This window comes from Botryllus schlosseri, chromosome 10, assembly GCF_051294905.1.
Source record: "Botryllus schlosseri isolate E-star chromosome 10, Bs_hap1, whole genome shotgun sequence".
Taxonomy (NCBI): Eukaryota; Metazoa; Chordata; class Ascidiacea; order Stolidobranchia; family Styelidae; genus Botryllus; species Botryllus schlosseri.
In genome coordinates, this window is record NC_137245.1 from 14,276,776 (window position 1) to 14,290,704 (window position 13,929).

The window sequence follows — 13,929 nt, forward strand, 5'->3', positions numbered from 1 at the left end:
CTTTACGGCTCTTCGAAATTACAATGAAATGTCGGTCTTGGCCGTCGGAGTCTCGAATCATATGACTTGGTTCGAGTCATGCGCAACGACTCGAGTCCAAGTCGAGTCAATTCACAGATTGACTCGAGTCGAGTCATTTCTGTATTTTGAGAAAATGACTCGAGTCAAGACGAGTCATCAGAAAATCGTGACTCGAGTCTGACTCGAGTCGAGTCATGACTCGAGTCATTACAACCCTGAACTCGATATAGGCTGTCCAACAAATAGTACCTGTCTGTTCTGTCATCCCAAAATTGAAGTCCCACCCGGACCGGCCATTCGTTTATTTCCCTCACGTCGACCTGAGAGAAACTGTCTACTGGTTCTTCATTTTCCAGGCAAAAACCCAAACTTACGGCCGACAGGAAAACGACTAAGGATTCTCGTAAAATCATGATACAATTCTACAAAAATAAGCGTACAAATGTGTTCACATGTGTATCATAATTAAATGCAATGCGTAATACATGCATAATCATAATTATTGTATCGCCAGTATAGGACTGGGCAAAATCGAGTAGGCTACAGGAGTGATTCGATTCACTCATTATGACACTATTAGAATACGAATGACGTGGCAAGTTCAAATATGTGCATTTTATGAGACCCCACACGTCACAATAAAGGTAATGTGGTATTATCCAACCATGCCTCTTGAATTGCGCTTTATAACAGTTGCTTATGACTTGATCATGATCACGCCTTCACACTTCACACGTATCTCATTTACACTAGTGTGCCTATATCTTAGTGCTACATGATTCGTATGCTGCAATATCTGAATATCACCAATCTAGGCTTTGACTTCCACAGTGGAAAATTATATCGAAACTAGTGACAAGAATCATGTAATTTGATCAGTTCTCGAAAAAAAATTCGTCCCTCACTAGGCCTACTACTCGACGCAGTCGATTTGTGGCCATCTTCTCGCACACGACGTCGCTAAGAGCATTGGGATACTGATATACAGATGATTGGCCGGCCCGTCGAAAAGTGAGGCTATGAGGTATATCCCCTTACCAGAAACAACAAGCGCTTGATATCTACCGTAATTTACAAAAAGGATGTTAATTTGCTTTTCGCTTCCAAGTCTCCAAGCCCCAGACAAGATGCGCCATATGAATATTGAATGCCATCATCATCATTGGTTTATTAGCAATTTTAGCAATATAATCAATGATTACTGAAGTGAAGAAAGTAGCCAAAAAGCAGGATAACAATCGAAATATAGCGCAAGTTGGGAGGAAAACTTGACGACAGTGACAACACTCGTGACACGCTAGAAAAAGCATATCTGACTAGCCTACTCCAACGTAGTCTATGTAAAAGCGCAGCCATATCAAAACCAACCATTCACTGATAATCCGTCTTCAACCCGAGGATTTAACTAATTCAGAGAAATCTCATCAATACCTTCCTCGCGCCATCAATGCGAGAAGACCGCATCATCATCAATACGTGTCCTACAACCTGTATGAGAACACCGCATCTATGCATACATGTAGTAAAGATAACGCAGTGACGTATTTCTCGAACTACAGATGTATCGGAGGTTATCCCGACTGCAAGACAAACATTGGTTTTCCCACGACAGGGAATACTTGACTTATTCGATTCAGAGTATAGGCCTACTATATGGGCCGTCCTCCTAAATGGAATAATATAGAAGCAAAAAAAACAAAACACTTTCCGCAGAATAAAATTGGTCCGTGGACAATCTGGACATATGAGCAATGAGCATGCGACATTACAGCATGCGAGACTTCGGCATGCGACAATTTGGCATGCCACACATGCGCATGTGGGTTAAATTACGGGTTAGGGTAGGTTAGGGTTGGATTTATGGTTGGGTTAGGGTTAGGCTTTAGGTTAGGTTAGGTTAGGCTAGGTTAGGTTAGGTTAGGCTATGTTTCGGGTTAGGGTAAGTTTTTGGGTTATACAGTCACATGCTGAAGTGACGCATGCTGTTGTGTTCCATGCTGAACTGTCGTTTTCCATTGTGTCGCATGCTCATATGTCGGGCAACCAGTAAAATTATATCGTCAAAAAGGTGATGGCACCTACGACAATCAGCCTTGAACTAGTGGAATTTCAAAATGCGCAACGAGAAGTAATTAACGACCTTTAAAAATACGCAACCATACCAACCAACTACGTTAATCAAAACGCAACTAACTGGTAACTGATAATACGAATAACTGCAGGAGTCGGAGTTCTGTGAGGAAAATAGTCAGGGTTGGAACGTTCAAAGACTGCGAAGTCGGAGTCGGTCTATTTAAACAAGGGTGTCAAACTCAACCTGCGCCGCGGGCCGGATTCAAACCTTCAGATCGCTCGCGGGCCGCGCTAGTCAAATAATTTCAAAATGTTACCTGGAAATCCACGGCCTTCCACCACTATTCTAGCCACACCGTTATTCGCAAACAACGGAATTGACAGAAATACAATACCAATAACCAGGGATATTTAGTTCTAGATATCCCTGCCAATAACTATCCTCAATCGCAACTAGAACTACTAAAAAATCAGTATAATTAGTTGACCGTCAACTAATCGTTAAGGTATTTTGTAAACCTCTGTCGACAATAAATATAGTTGTGATGCGAAGTCTGATGAGGTTGCTGCATTCGAGTTGCCATTTTGGAAAATTGCCGTTCTGTAAGCATGTGACTTGCGCAAAACGACTACAATACTATCTTTCTATCAACTATCTTTCGAGATTTCACAGCTCCCGAAACGATTTACCGCGGATGAAACAATATTGACGGCAGATGACTTGACTCGTGTCACATTTTTCGTACGACTTGACTTGAGTCACTTTGCAAAATTGACTTGAATCGGCATTTCAGAAATGTGGGTTGACTCGTGACTCGGAGCAAAATTTACGAGTCAATTTCAAGTCATCAAGTAACGGTGTCGATAAAAATGGCTGATCTTGTATATATTCGAATTGTTAGCAACACCCTGGTGTGAGCAATCATGCGCACTCAATGATGGTGCGTTTTGTAGGGCCTCCAATTTTCTATCGCACATAAACTGCCCGCAAACGAAGTGATCGGAGCCTTAAGATTACGTTGTCTTAAACTAATAGTAAAGTAATATCTAATGGCAAAAGTATCAATATTTGTTCTATGGACTGCTCATTGTGGTCGGTGCTCAAATTATGGTTTCCCATTATAAAATTAAAATATATAGTTAGACTAAATCGCGCGGAGAAATTTTCTAGGTTGAATTCATCTGCCCTTGCGCTCCCTTGGCTACGCCAATGTATGCGGTTACTTAGATGCAATTTAGCAGTTCTACGCATGCATGAGCGATACGACGCCTTTTCGCATGTTTATTCAACTCCATATTCAAATCTCGATTCAAAATAAATGGCGAATTTCGAACAGCTATCCAAATGCAATGACCTAATTTTGCCTCGTATACTTCGAGAAATAAGCCTGACTCGAGTCACCTTCTAAAATCGATTGATCCCAACATGGTACCCTGCACCAGGCAAGTAGGGGGTACGATGTGCAGTGCGCAATTATACGTTATTTATTACGTATATGATTTAGCAAATCAACTTGAAGTGGAATATTATTGGCCGGATTTCCTCGACTAGGAAATTTCTTCGCGGCTCGCGCGAGTCCATTTCAAGAGCATTCGCTCTTTAAATTTGGCTATGTCAGTCCTTTCAACAAAGTAATGGTAGGCGTATAATAAAATCTACGACACAAGCCGCAAAAATGAGTGAAGGCTTTTTCGCAATTATGAAAGAATAGTCTCTTGAGGCCAAATTAGTTGTGTTGAAAACGCTATGGTGGCCCAAGACCAGCCTTTGAAGTTACTTGACAAAGTGCTGTTTCGATCCTGGATAGGGGACATGAAAAACATTTCATGATAGCTCAAGGGGTGCGAGCGCTAAAATTTTCAAGAAACACGGGACGGTGCATTTCGTTACAGATAGGTCGTCGAAATATGTTTTCAATCGACAATGTATTCCTTGATCCAGCTGCTCGGCACCCGCCTGCTAAGCGACGTGCAACAGCGGCACCCGCCTTTACAACATACACATTTCGACACGCAAGCGAGAAGAAACGAATGGTATATACATTTAATAATAGTAAATCTGCAACACGACATCACGCCAGGTCCAGCAGCGGACACAATTTCAAACTATCAGTTCAAAGGAATAAGATCAAAATTTCGTGCAACCTTACCAAACCGGATACAAATTTTGCCCCAAAATACAGAACATCAGCAATGAAACAACTTTCCCACAGCAAAGCAAGCGGCAAAGGAAGGTGTGATGTACTCACTCTATGGCTATTAAAATTTCCACCTTAGCAACAGCCTCCTTTGAGAGGCTCAATTCAACAAAGTCACGAATAGGGTTGGGAAAGATGATCTAAGTGGTGAGAGAAATGAGCACCCTAATCCACTAAGAGTTATATTATCAACCAGAATGATTACAGTCTCTATACCTTTTCCCAACGTGTAAGCCTTGAAACCTCGATTAGCGGCATGCAAGCATCCAAAAGCTGTATTACAATGACACGCACTTTAGTTGTAATGACATTTCTGCGAAGTCGTGATCATCCCACAGATAATCACAAAATGCACTGAAACAGGTATGGTAAAATACCATATTATCATTTCATTTCATTATCATTTTCTCTGTGGTCCTAGAACTCAATTCAGGCAAAATCGGAGAAAATAGACGGGAAAGGCAAGATAACTTGTCACGCTCGGCGTGCCCCGTGGTTTCAACTTCAAGTCGTCAAAGGCACGTCTCTTAAATTCGTTGCTAACACAATTTCAACGAAGCAGCGAGATAAAATCATGTCGATATCATTTACAGTCACAAAGCGCAGACATACAGGACCCAACATAATCTAATGTTGCTGCAAGGTTTGAATCGTTACAACGCAGATTTCATCCCAGCTCGAATAGGGCCGGGCAAATGACTTTGTACTCGCAACTGAATGGGGTATAAATTCCAAGGTTTTGTTAGATATGATTATCTCGATTACTGAAACCATACGCTTCCTGCCACTAGGTCGGTTTATCGACAAGAGGTACAGTTCCGATACTATTTTCCACGGCGGAAGACTGTAAACCAAGATTAGTCGTACCACAGTGTACGAAACATCTGGGGTGCTGGAAAGAGGTGCGGTCGTAACACCATATCATCTTCATAATATGCTACAGAACTGACATCGTTTTCTTTGCGTTTGCATAAAGGATACCTACATGTTTGAACCTTCCACAACATTCATACTGTTATGGCTTCGTAATGGGTGTTACTCGAAGGCTCACAGTCGATTCATAATCGAATACTCTGGTCTTGATTTTGCCCAACCCTAGTTGTGAGCACTGAGCACTCACATACCCCACAGGACCGAGTAGCCGGTACGTATAATTAAAGATAAACGTAAGTGCAGAGAGCTCGCATCACCGATTCCGTCAGTCCGTCTCATCTTCGTACATCGCGGGCGTGGTATTACTGTCTTCTGTATCTACGTCGTTCGACAGTGGCCGCGTCAGTAAAGGCGAGGCACGCTGTACTTCGGAAGGTGAAGAGCGGTTTGATATGGGGTGGAGCATGTTTCTGATGTTAATCAACGGGAAAGTGTCTGCGCTCGCGGGCGCTACTTCTGGAGTTTGATCTTGTGCGGGATTGTCGCGAAGGTAACGCTGTTTGGCGAAATTCATGAAAGCGGCGCGGCGCTCTTTCAACATTTTCTCGCGTTCGCCAGGCGTCTTCGAGAAGTGTCCGCCGATAGCGGGAAATGCAGGCAAGGGAGAAGATGTGCCTGGGTTGTCGGCTTCCCTGTTATCTAAAGAGCTGGTGGAAGGCTGCTCACTGTGTTCAGTCGCACTGGATGTAGTGTTATCGTCCCTACTACTAGCTACGTTTCGTTGTCGCAACTGTATATCGCTTGGAGCCGAACGGATCAAAGCAGGGTGAACTTGGGTACTTTCCGCAACGCGAGAGACGGGTGCAGGCTGCAATTCGGGAGAGGTGCTAGCAGCAGCGTTAGCTGCGGCAGGGTGCCGGGGCTGAAATGCGGCTGGAAAGTTCGGGGCATAGATTTGGCTTAAAATTCGGAAATTTTCTAATCGTTGCTGGAGCGGCATTGCATTCTGACGTGGTTGCGGAGGAAGACCTAAACAAAAACACACGGAAGTTGTATGGGTAACGAGAATATATCTGTTAAATATACTACATTAAGAATCACAGTTTCCTGCATATTTTTTCTTTTCAGTAGGAACCATCTCCATCTTCTGAACCGTCACGGGAATACAGATGAATCCCACAGAGTTTGATCCAAGGCGTGCAAGACCTCAGTCGAGTTTCCAGATATTGGATAGCATTCAAATACCGGCTACCATTGCGTCCACAAGGGCTGTAGAGTCGCAGTCACAGAAATATTGTAACACCCTTTGGGGTCAGAGTTGAGGAAACCCATAGGCTACTGGCTAGAGTTTGTTTAAGATGCTCCGACTGCAACTACTTCGAAATCGAATCAAATGTGCAAACGTGCCACTGCAGTTAAGAGAAGTTATATTTTTATGTAGGCGGACCCTCACAAACTTGATTACTGTCTGCGAGCGTAAATTGTATTAATTCCAAAAATTGGGTTGATACAATTGGTATTAATAACATGAAATGTAAAATGTAACATTTTCTGAGTAGTTTCACCGGAATGTTGGAGACAAAGTTCTGAGAAGAGTCGGTGGTAGAGTGGAACGACTCCACAGCTCTGGTATCAACGTATTAACGTGCAGATCACACTTTACAGTCTTCAATAGCAAAATCATACATGTCCCATAATTTTCACTGAAACAATTTATATACTGTTCCCGATTTCCCCTTTCAATTCGATAAGCCCTTCACCGCATATGGAATTTGATCGATCAGCACTTTTAATGTATACACATCCAGCTTGCCCTGAATTTGACGGAAAATCGTCCAAAAATAGCATTTCATTTCCCTACCTGTTAAAACTGCGTTTGTAGGCACAGACACTCTTCCTTCCAATATATTATCCGTTGTCGTTTCCACCGACCTGGTCAGTCTTAAATCATTCAAGATAACGCCAAATGGAATCTGAAAGCGGCATCTTGTAAATATCTCAAATAATATAATAGTTTAATGAATATTTTATTGAATATCTCGAGCACTTGATTTTGCCATTAACTTGTGGTGAGACAGATCGTTAAATTAAGTAGGACTGGGTAAAATGCAGTACCTGAGTGATTCGATTCTGAATCACGTATAAGGTATTACGCTTCGAGTCGAGTATTCGAGTATCACAAAATATAATGTCACAACAGAATGTACTATGTCAAAGTTTAAATATGTACCTTTTATGCCACCACAAAGAATATAATGCCTGTTATCCGTCACATTTAAGATATTTTGGTATTTTTTCGACCATACCGATTTTATTGCACTTCTTGACAATGTGGTGGGATGATCATGACTGCAGAAATGTGCTATTTCTAGTAACGTTTGTAGCTTTGTATACGTCCCGTATGTTGCGACACGGCCAATCAAGGTTTCAAGACTTTCTCAGTGGAAAATAGTATCAAAACTATAATTCTCATTAGTAAATTAACTTTCGGTTGCGAGGAGCGTATAATTTCAGGACTCGAATCATTGTGCCCTGCCCTAAAATTGAGTCATGTACCGGTTACCATATTCTAGTGAAAGGTACAACCTATTGGTCAATACTTCACTGGCGGGGGCAGGCAATTATTTTTCCCCGCGGGCCAAATGCGAAGCAGAAAATACGTTGGCAGGGCCGAGACAAAATGGGCATGCACTGATTGCATTTGCATTGTTTTACGAATTAGGGTTTGGAAACGTATGATGTAACAGTTCAAAGCACAGACCCTGTAAAAACAATGCTGACAAACAAGCTTTAAACTTGAATATGTAAACAGTGACTTGTAACTTTACTTGTTACAGCACACTTCAATATATTGGTATAGTTTGAACCTGGATTACGCATACGACGTATGTGGGTTATGTAATCATGATCACTGTAAATAAATAAACTTGAATCCACAGTAAAATTTACGGTTCGGTTTATATATCCTACGCATTAACATTAATAAATAGATTTCATGGTGTTAAATCCAAGGAACTTTTCGCAGGGCAGTCAGAATCGTGTCACAGACGCATATGGCCCATCTGCTGCACAATGCCCAGGTCTTCTCTACACAACACACATGTAATCAACAATCCTAGAAGATATACTAAAATTCAGAACAAATTGTTGTCAGTTTTCGAGATAGCACAAGCAAGCTTATCAATGCAACTTATCCGGGTAACTTTGAGATTACAATCACAGTCTTATACCGATAGCAGAAGTGGCGAGTTAGGGGTTTTGACATTAATACGTCCTGGCTAACCTGCGGAAATATAGCCTGGACCTCTCTCGCCATATTGTCCAACTGCGAGTTGCCGGTGGGTTGATTGGCGTTGAGTGCTCGAAAATTGACGGCGCCGCCTATGAATTGAAAAAGAATCAAGTTAGAGAATGATAGTGTGTAATGACAGAATAGCTTTTCCCCAATCAAATGGGGGGACAGGTCAAAATAAGTTTTGAAATTCAGTGGTGCGGTAATTAATTATTTTGAAATATTTCCAACACAATTTTGTCTACAGCAAAATTCGAAAGTGATATGTCATATGAAAGCTGGCTTCCAGGATTGGATTTGCGTACTTGGCGTCCCATAAAACATACAGCGACATCAAAAAAGGAGGCAAAAACGGTGGTGTTATGTTACCTCGATTCATGGCCGAGTGGGTGACTTCCAGCGAAAAGCTGGGAAGCCAGCTAGCAAATCGCGAGCCGTCGAAATGCCAGAAATGGTTTTGGTGCTGGTCGGGGTTAACTATATTCTCTGCTTCTCCTTCTGCATCTAAACAAAAAAGCGCAGAAATTGAAAATAACCATGTTCGATAGAGTAATAGCGTGTGGATTAACATCATAAAATTGAAGTGCATCGATGCTGAAAATGTGGGATTCGAATCCGAGGCACACTTGCAAACATTACTGAATTTTGGCGTACTGATTAATACGGATTTTCAGTAAGACTTGAGATTTCAACACATCCTGTGTAACGGACGATCTTTTAATTGTAGTGTTATGTGCAACTGTCGGCTTGAACATGCCTAGTGCTAAGCCAAATTAAAAAATGCATCCCATCAAAAACCTTAGGTATTGTGAATTGCAAGATTACACAAAGCAAATAAAACCGGAATCAATATGTTTCGAAAAAATAATAATTGGAATTTCTTCATTAACATACCATTCTCAGGCGCTGGATTCTGTTCGGCTTCCCTGTTTGTATTGACTGTGCTTCTAACGTCAAGTTGTTTTCTAAAAAGAAAAAGTGTAGCCTACTTTTAATTTCTTACATTAGCACTTGATACACATTTTACAGAATTGAGATGTTCCGAGCTTCAATGGTCACTGTGACATGCCCAGTTCTTTTCTCATACTAATGACAAAACTATAGCAAATTGTTGTAGCCCCGGGGTTCCCAGCCTGTTGGCCATGACCTTTTTTAGGGGAGGTCATAGAAAAATTGAAAAATTATCATCTCTAAGTCTATTTTACTATGACAAAAGAAATTGCATGCCTTTACTACCAAAGACAAAGCTGTGAAGTGTATTGGATATTCAGTATGACTTCCCCTTTCAATCACCAAATCATCAATTAAGGGCGAGGATAATAAAGTTGGATTAGCAGGAAAGTAGATTATGAAGGATTTATCAACCGTTAGTTATCCCATGACTTAACAAACTGGAAAAAACTATAGATGACTATTAATCTATAAAAACTCCATACCATTCCTACGCGCAAATATTTCCAATAATGACCAAGTCAATTGTCTCCTAGGTAATGGCTTCACTAAACAATCAACGAATTATGTACCAACCATTGCAGAGCGACATCAATATTCTATAATCCGTTTCTTAGCTGTACCGTACTAATTGGACACGACTTTGATTTCGTGATGAAGATGATTCTACCTATGTCAGAGGCAGTATCGTTATCAGCAGGCTGCTGTTTCTCTCAACAAATTGACAACGCACAGCCGATAACACGTTTTCGCATTATGATGCAACAGGTAGCACCACTTGATTGAAAACTCGGGACACCTCGACTAATCATCGCTTATAACCTTATCCAACTTTATGTGTCGCGATTAGCCGTGTTTATTGACACGATTAGTATTATTCCGGATCAGGTAACTTCAAGATCTCCGCCTAAAATGCGTCCCGATTAGCAGTTTTTAATCACATGATTGGCATTCTTCGGGATCAGCCGACTTTATCATTCCACCCTTAAACATTGTCAGAGCAAAAACAAGCTCAGCCATCACATTATACTGAAGATGTGCTAGCTAATTACTTCACTATCATATTTATTGTGTGAGTATTTATATCACTTTATTATACTAACTCCTGGATATTGTTTAAACACCAGTATTTTTAATTATAATTCTAATTTTCTTAAAGTTGTAGAGGGGCCATTGATTTTTCGTGATCTTCAAAGGGGGCCACTGTGTGAAAAAGGTTGGGAATCCCTATTGTAGTAGATACCCCTTGCGGTCAATCAGCGTTGGGATGACTGGAGTCACAACTTAACAATATATGAAAAACATGGAACGACTGAAGACTCGGAGAGTAATTTTCGAGTCAATTTTCAAGTCGTCAAATACTGTAGTTCACAAAGCCACCTCATCAATACCAATTCTTTGTTAACTGGTACGATTTCCATTTCCATAATATGGTTATTTCTATCCGTGGTGACATTACAGACAAAACACCTTATGCCTTGATTTGATAGGCATTGTAATATCATACAAATACACATATACATTATACTTAATTAGACATACAAAGACTAAAATCTGTCCTGCCTTGAGCAATTCCGACAAAATTTAGTGATAAAACTTCTACACACAAACATTATTTTTCCCCTACGTAAATATGAGGTTGGCGCTGCCTTTACACCCTTCATGCAGTATTTCAGTCAATAGATGTTGTTTAGATTGAACCGTACTCATGTTATTTTGAATGGAGCATCATGTTGGCAGCATGCTCATCAATTTATATAAAAAACATGGTCTAGCCTAGGCAATCATGTAAAATATGTATATGCATCTGCAGATTAATGTCAAAGGACACAAATATTTCATGATTTGAAATGGACTCAAATCACTTATCAGAATATTATGATCACAATGTTCATTTTATAATGCCAGACATCTGCATTTGAAGACCAACACGTAAGCTGATTTTATCAGAAACTCGCAATGTATTGAACAGGTAGGCCCTCATATGCTAGCCTCTTGCGATTCTGTCATAAACCCCATCGTTAAGGCAGACAGGAAAATTGCCATGTAGTGAGAGATAATTAGATAATAATCGGTTTTTAACAAGGGTCAAGTGGGTACCAATAGCACAAATCAATACCTACAAGATGTCATAAATTGAGAATTTGTCACGCAGACATGAATATCCGATGCATCCATACATTATTGATGACAAGACTGGAATCAATGCCGTTGTACGCGAGTTAACTTTACCTGCATGTTGGGCAAGTGGTGTCTTGCTCCAACCAGGACCGCAAGCAACCGCTATGAAACATATGCCCGCACGGTAGCTTTCGTGCAGACTCCATATCTTCCCAGCATATGGCGCAGCTGTCCTCTGCAGATCAAAACAAAGTTGTCCAAAAACTCTATACGCAGGTCAATAAAACAGATGCGTACCATGTTCCAGAAGTTCTTGCGGGGTGGCAGGCGCGAATTTGGCCTCCATATTTGCGACGACGCGGCAATAATTTTTGTATTTTCTTATTCGCTTTTGGATTTCGGAGAAGATATAGCGGAGCTGTATCGAATCGAGAAACATTTGTTAGTAAGGAAAGATTGTTCGGAAACAAAATAATTGGAACATTTGCGACTGGAAAGCCAACGAAATCGCGCGATCAAAATCGGTCAGCATCGGTGGTTCTTATACTGATTCGACTCATTGTCACGTTAATAAGCGTGACATGTCTCATCACTTCCCAAAAAGCTAGCAGGACCAGTCCCATGAGTTCACTAAAATTTGGGTGAACGCAAGGGCACACTCGCAATCTTTACTGAACCTTGGCAAAATGATTAATATGGATTTATAGCAAGACTTGGAGAACACAGCCATGAAAAAATGTACTTGTTCGACGTACTCAAGTAGTTTTTATCTGCATTTATTAATTACTCAAGTAGCGTGAAGGTCCTGTGGAAATTTCAATAAATTGCAGCTCCATTACAGTGGCGTTCTTAAGAAAATGGCTGCTGCCAATTTCTTTTTCCGTTTTGCCCTTCAATTTGAGGCCACATCATTTTTAGAGCGCAGTGCCCCTTCAATGTCTGAATACTTGGCATTTTTCTTGGTTTGATTGTTTCGCCCGCTTGTCTCTCAAAATGTTATGTTGGATAAAAATACACAATATGAACGATTTCTTTAGAATTGCGGATCATAATGACGTTCTTTGAGAATGACGTAGCATGGAGTGCCTTCATGTAACAAGGAAGTGAAAAATGAGATTGCAAGAAAGACAAATGCGCTCAACTGCCAGCAAGGTCAATGAGGCCTGAGCGCACCATGTTTTGCAGACACGCAGTGCTGCATGGTAACAGCTAATGGACTCCATAAGCACAAGTTAAAGAATATGGATTGTAAAGCAGTGGAAAGATCCATATAGGCGGTTGGTAACTGAGTAACTACTTCTTCTTCCACTACATACCTAAAATAGGCATGTTCTTAGGATACTTCTACTTTAAATTGATGTAAGGAGTATAATAATGTTGAAACTAGGGTTAGTTCGGATATCAATAATTTTCACTATCCGGATAACGGATATATCCGGATATTTGGAATTTATCTAACCGGTTAACCGGATAATAACTGCTAAGTGAGACAATCGATTTCACGAGGTCTGCATGAAAAAAGGATCGCAAAATCATTACGCAGTGTTATTGTAGAGTAGACCTACACGTACACGCGCAGTACGAGCGAATACGAGAAAAAACACGGAAATTTAATGTTCACTGCTTCTGCAACACCCTCCTTATAAAGCACAACGCATCAATTGTGACATCCTGTAGCCGGGACCGGAATCTTGTAACAAAGAGTCCACATGCATAGAATGCTCTTTCAGCTTCCACAGAAGTGGGCTGAATAGTTAGCAGCGCTTCGTAGAGAGTCTTAAGGTTGGCAGGTCGTTTCCCGGAGATTTCAACGACTTTACATTCCTTTTGACCATTCTTCTGTTTAGGTTTCGAGTACTAGAAGGACGAGTAGCTGATACTGGAATTGACGACGACATGATACATCACTCTAATTCCTCCGCGTGAAGTTCACATGATCAGGCACGCAGCCAGCCGAAAATTAAGGGTGGTGTTTAAAATAAAATGAGGGGGTTTCGATTATCGAATCAGCGGGAATCAATTACGCTTGCACGCACGCACATGTTTGCGAACATTCGATGTCATTCAGTTTCGCAATGTCACTATCACAATCGCTAATCAGAATACACTTAACGGCATATCGTCACCAAGCCATCGAGAGATAGGAGGCAACGCATGCTTGGCCTGAGACGCGATGGTTAGGCCAGCGATCATATCTTTCGTAGGCCTATTGCAGATGCGATTGTGTAGGTCAGCGATAATATCGTGAGCACCAAGCCAATGCAGATGCGATTGTGCAGGCCAGCGATGGTATAGTGTGCACAGTGCACACTGCACAATGTACACCGCACAGGGCCTATTGCAGATGAGATTCTTGTATCCAGCGGAACTATAGGCTGTTCGAAGACGCGATAAATCAGG

At 41.2% G+C, this 13,929-nt stretch overlaps 1 protein-coding gene across 1 annotated transcript in view; it reads right to left on the reverse strand.

Annotated features, from left to right (window-relative positions):
- LOC145448067 (laminin subunit gamma-1-like) overlaps positions 1-13,929 on the reverse strand; it is a 142,912-nt gene that overhangs the window by 105,050 nt on the left and 23,933 nt on the right. The gene's annotated exons all lie outside the window — the stretch shown is intronic.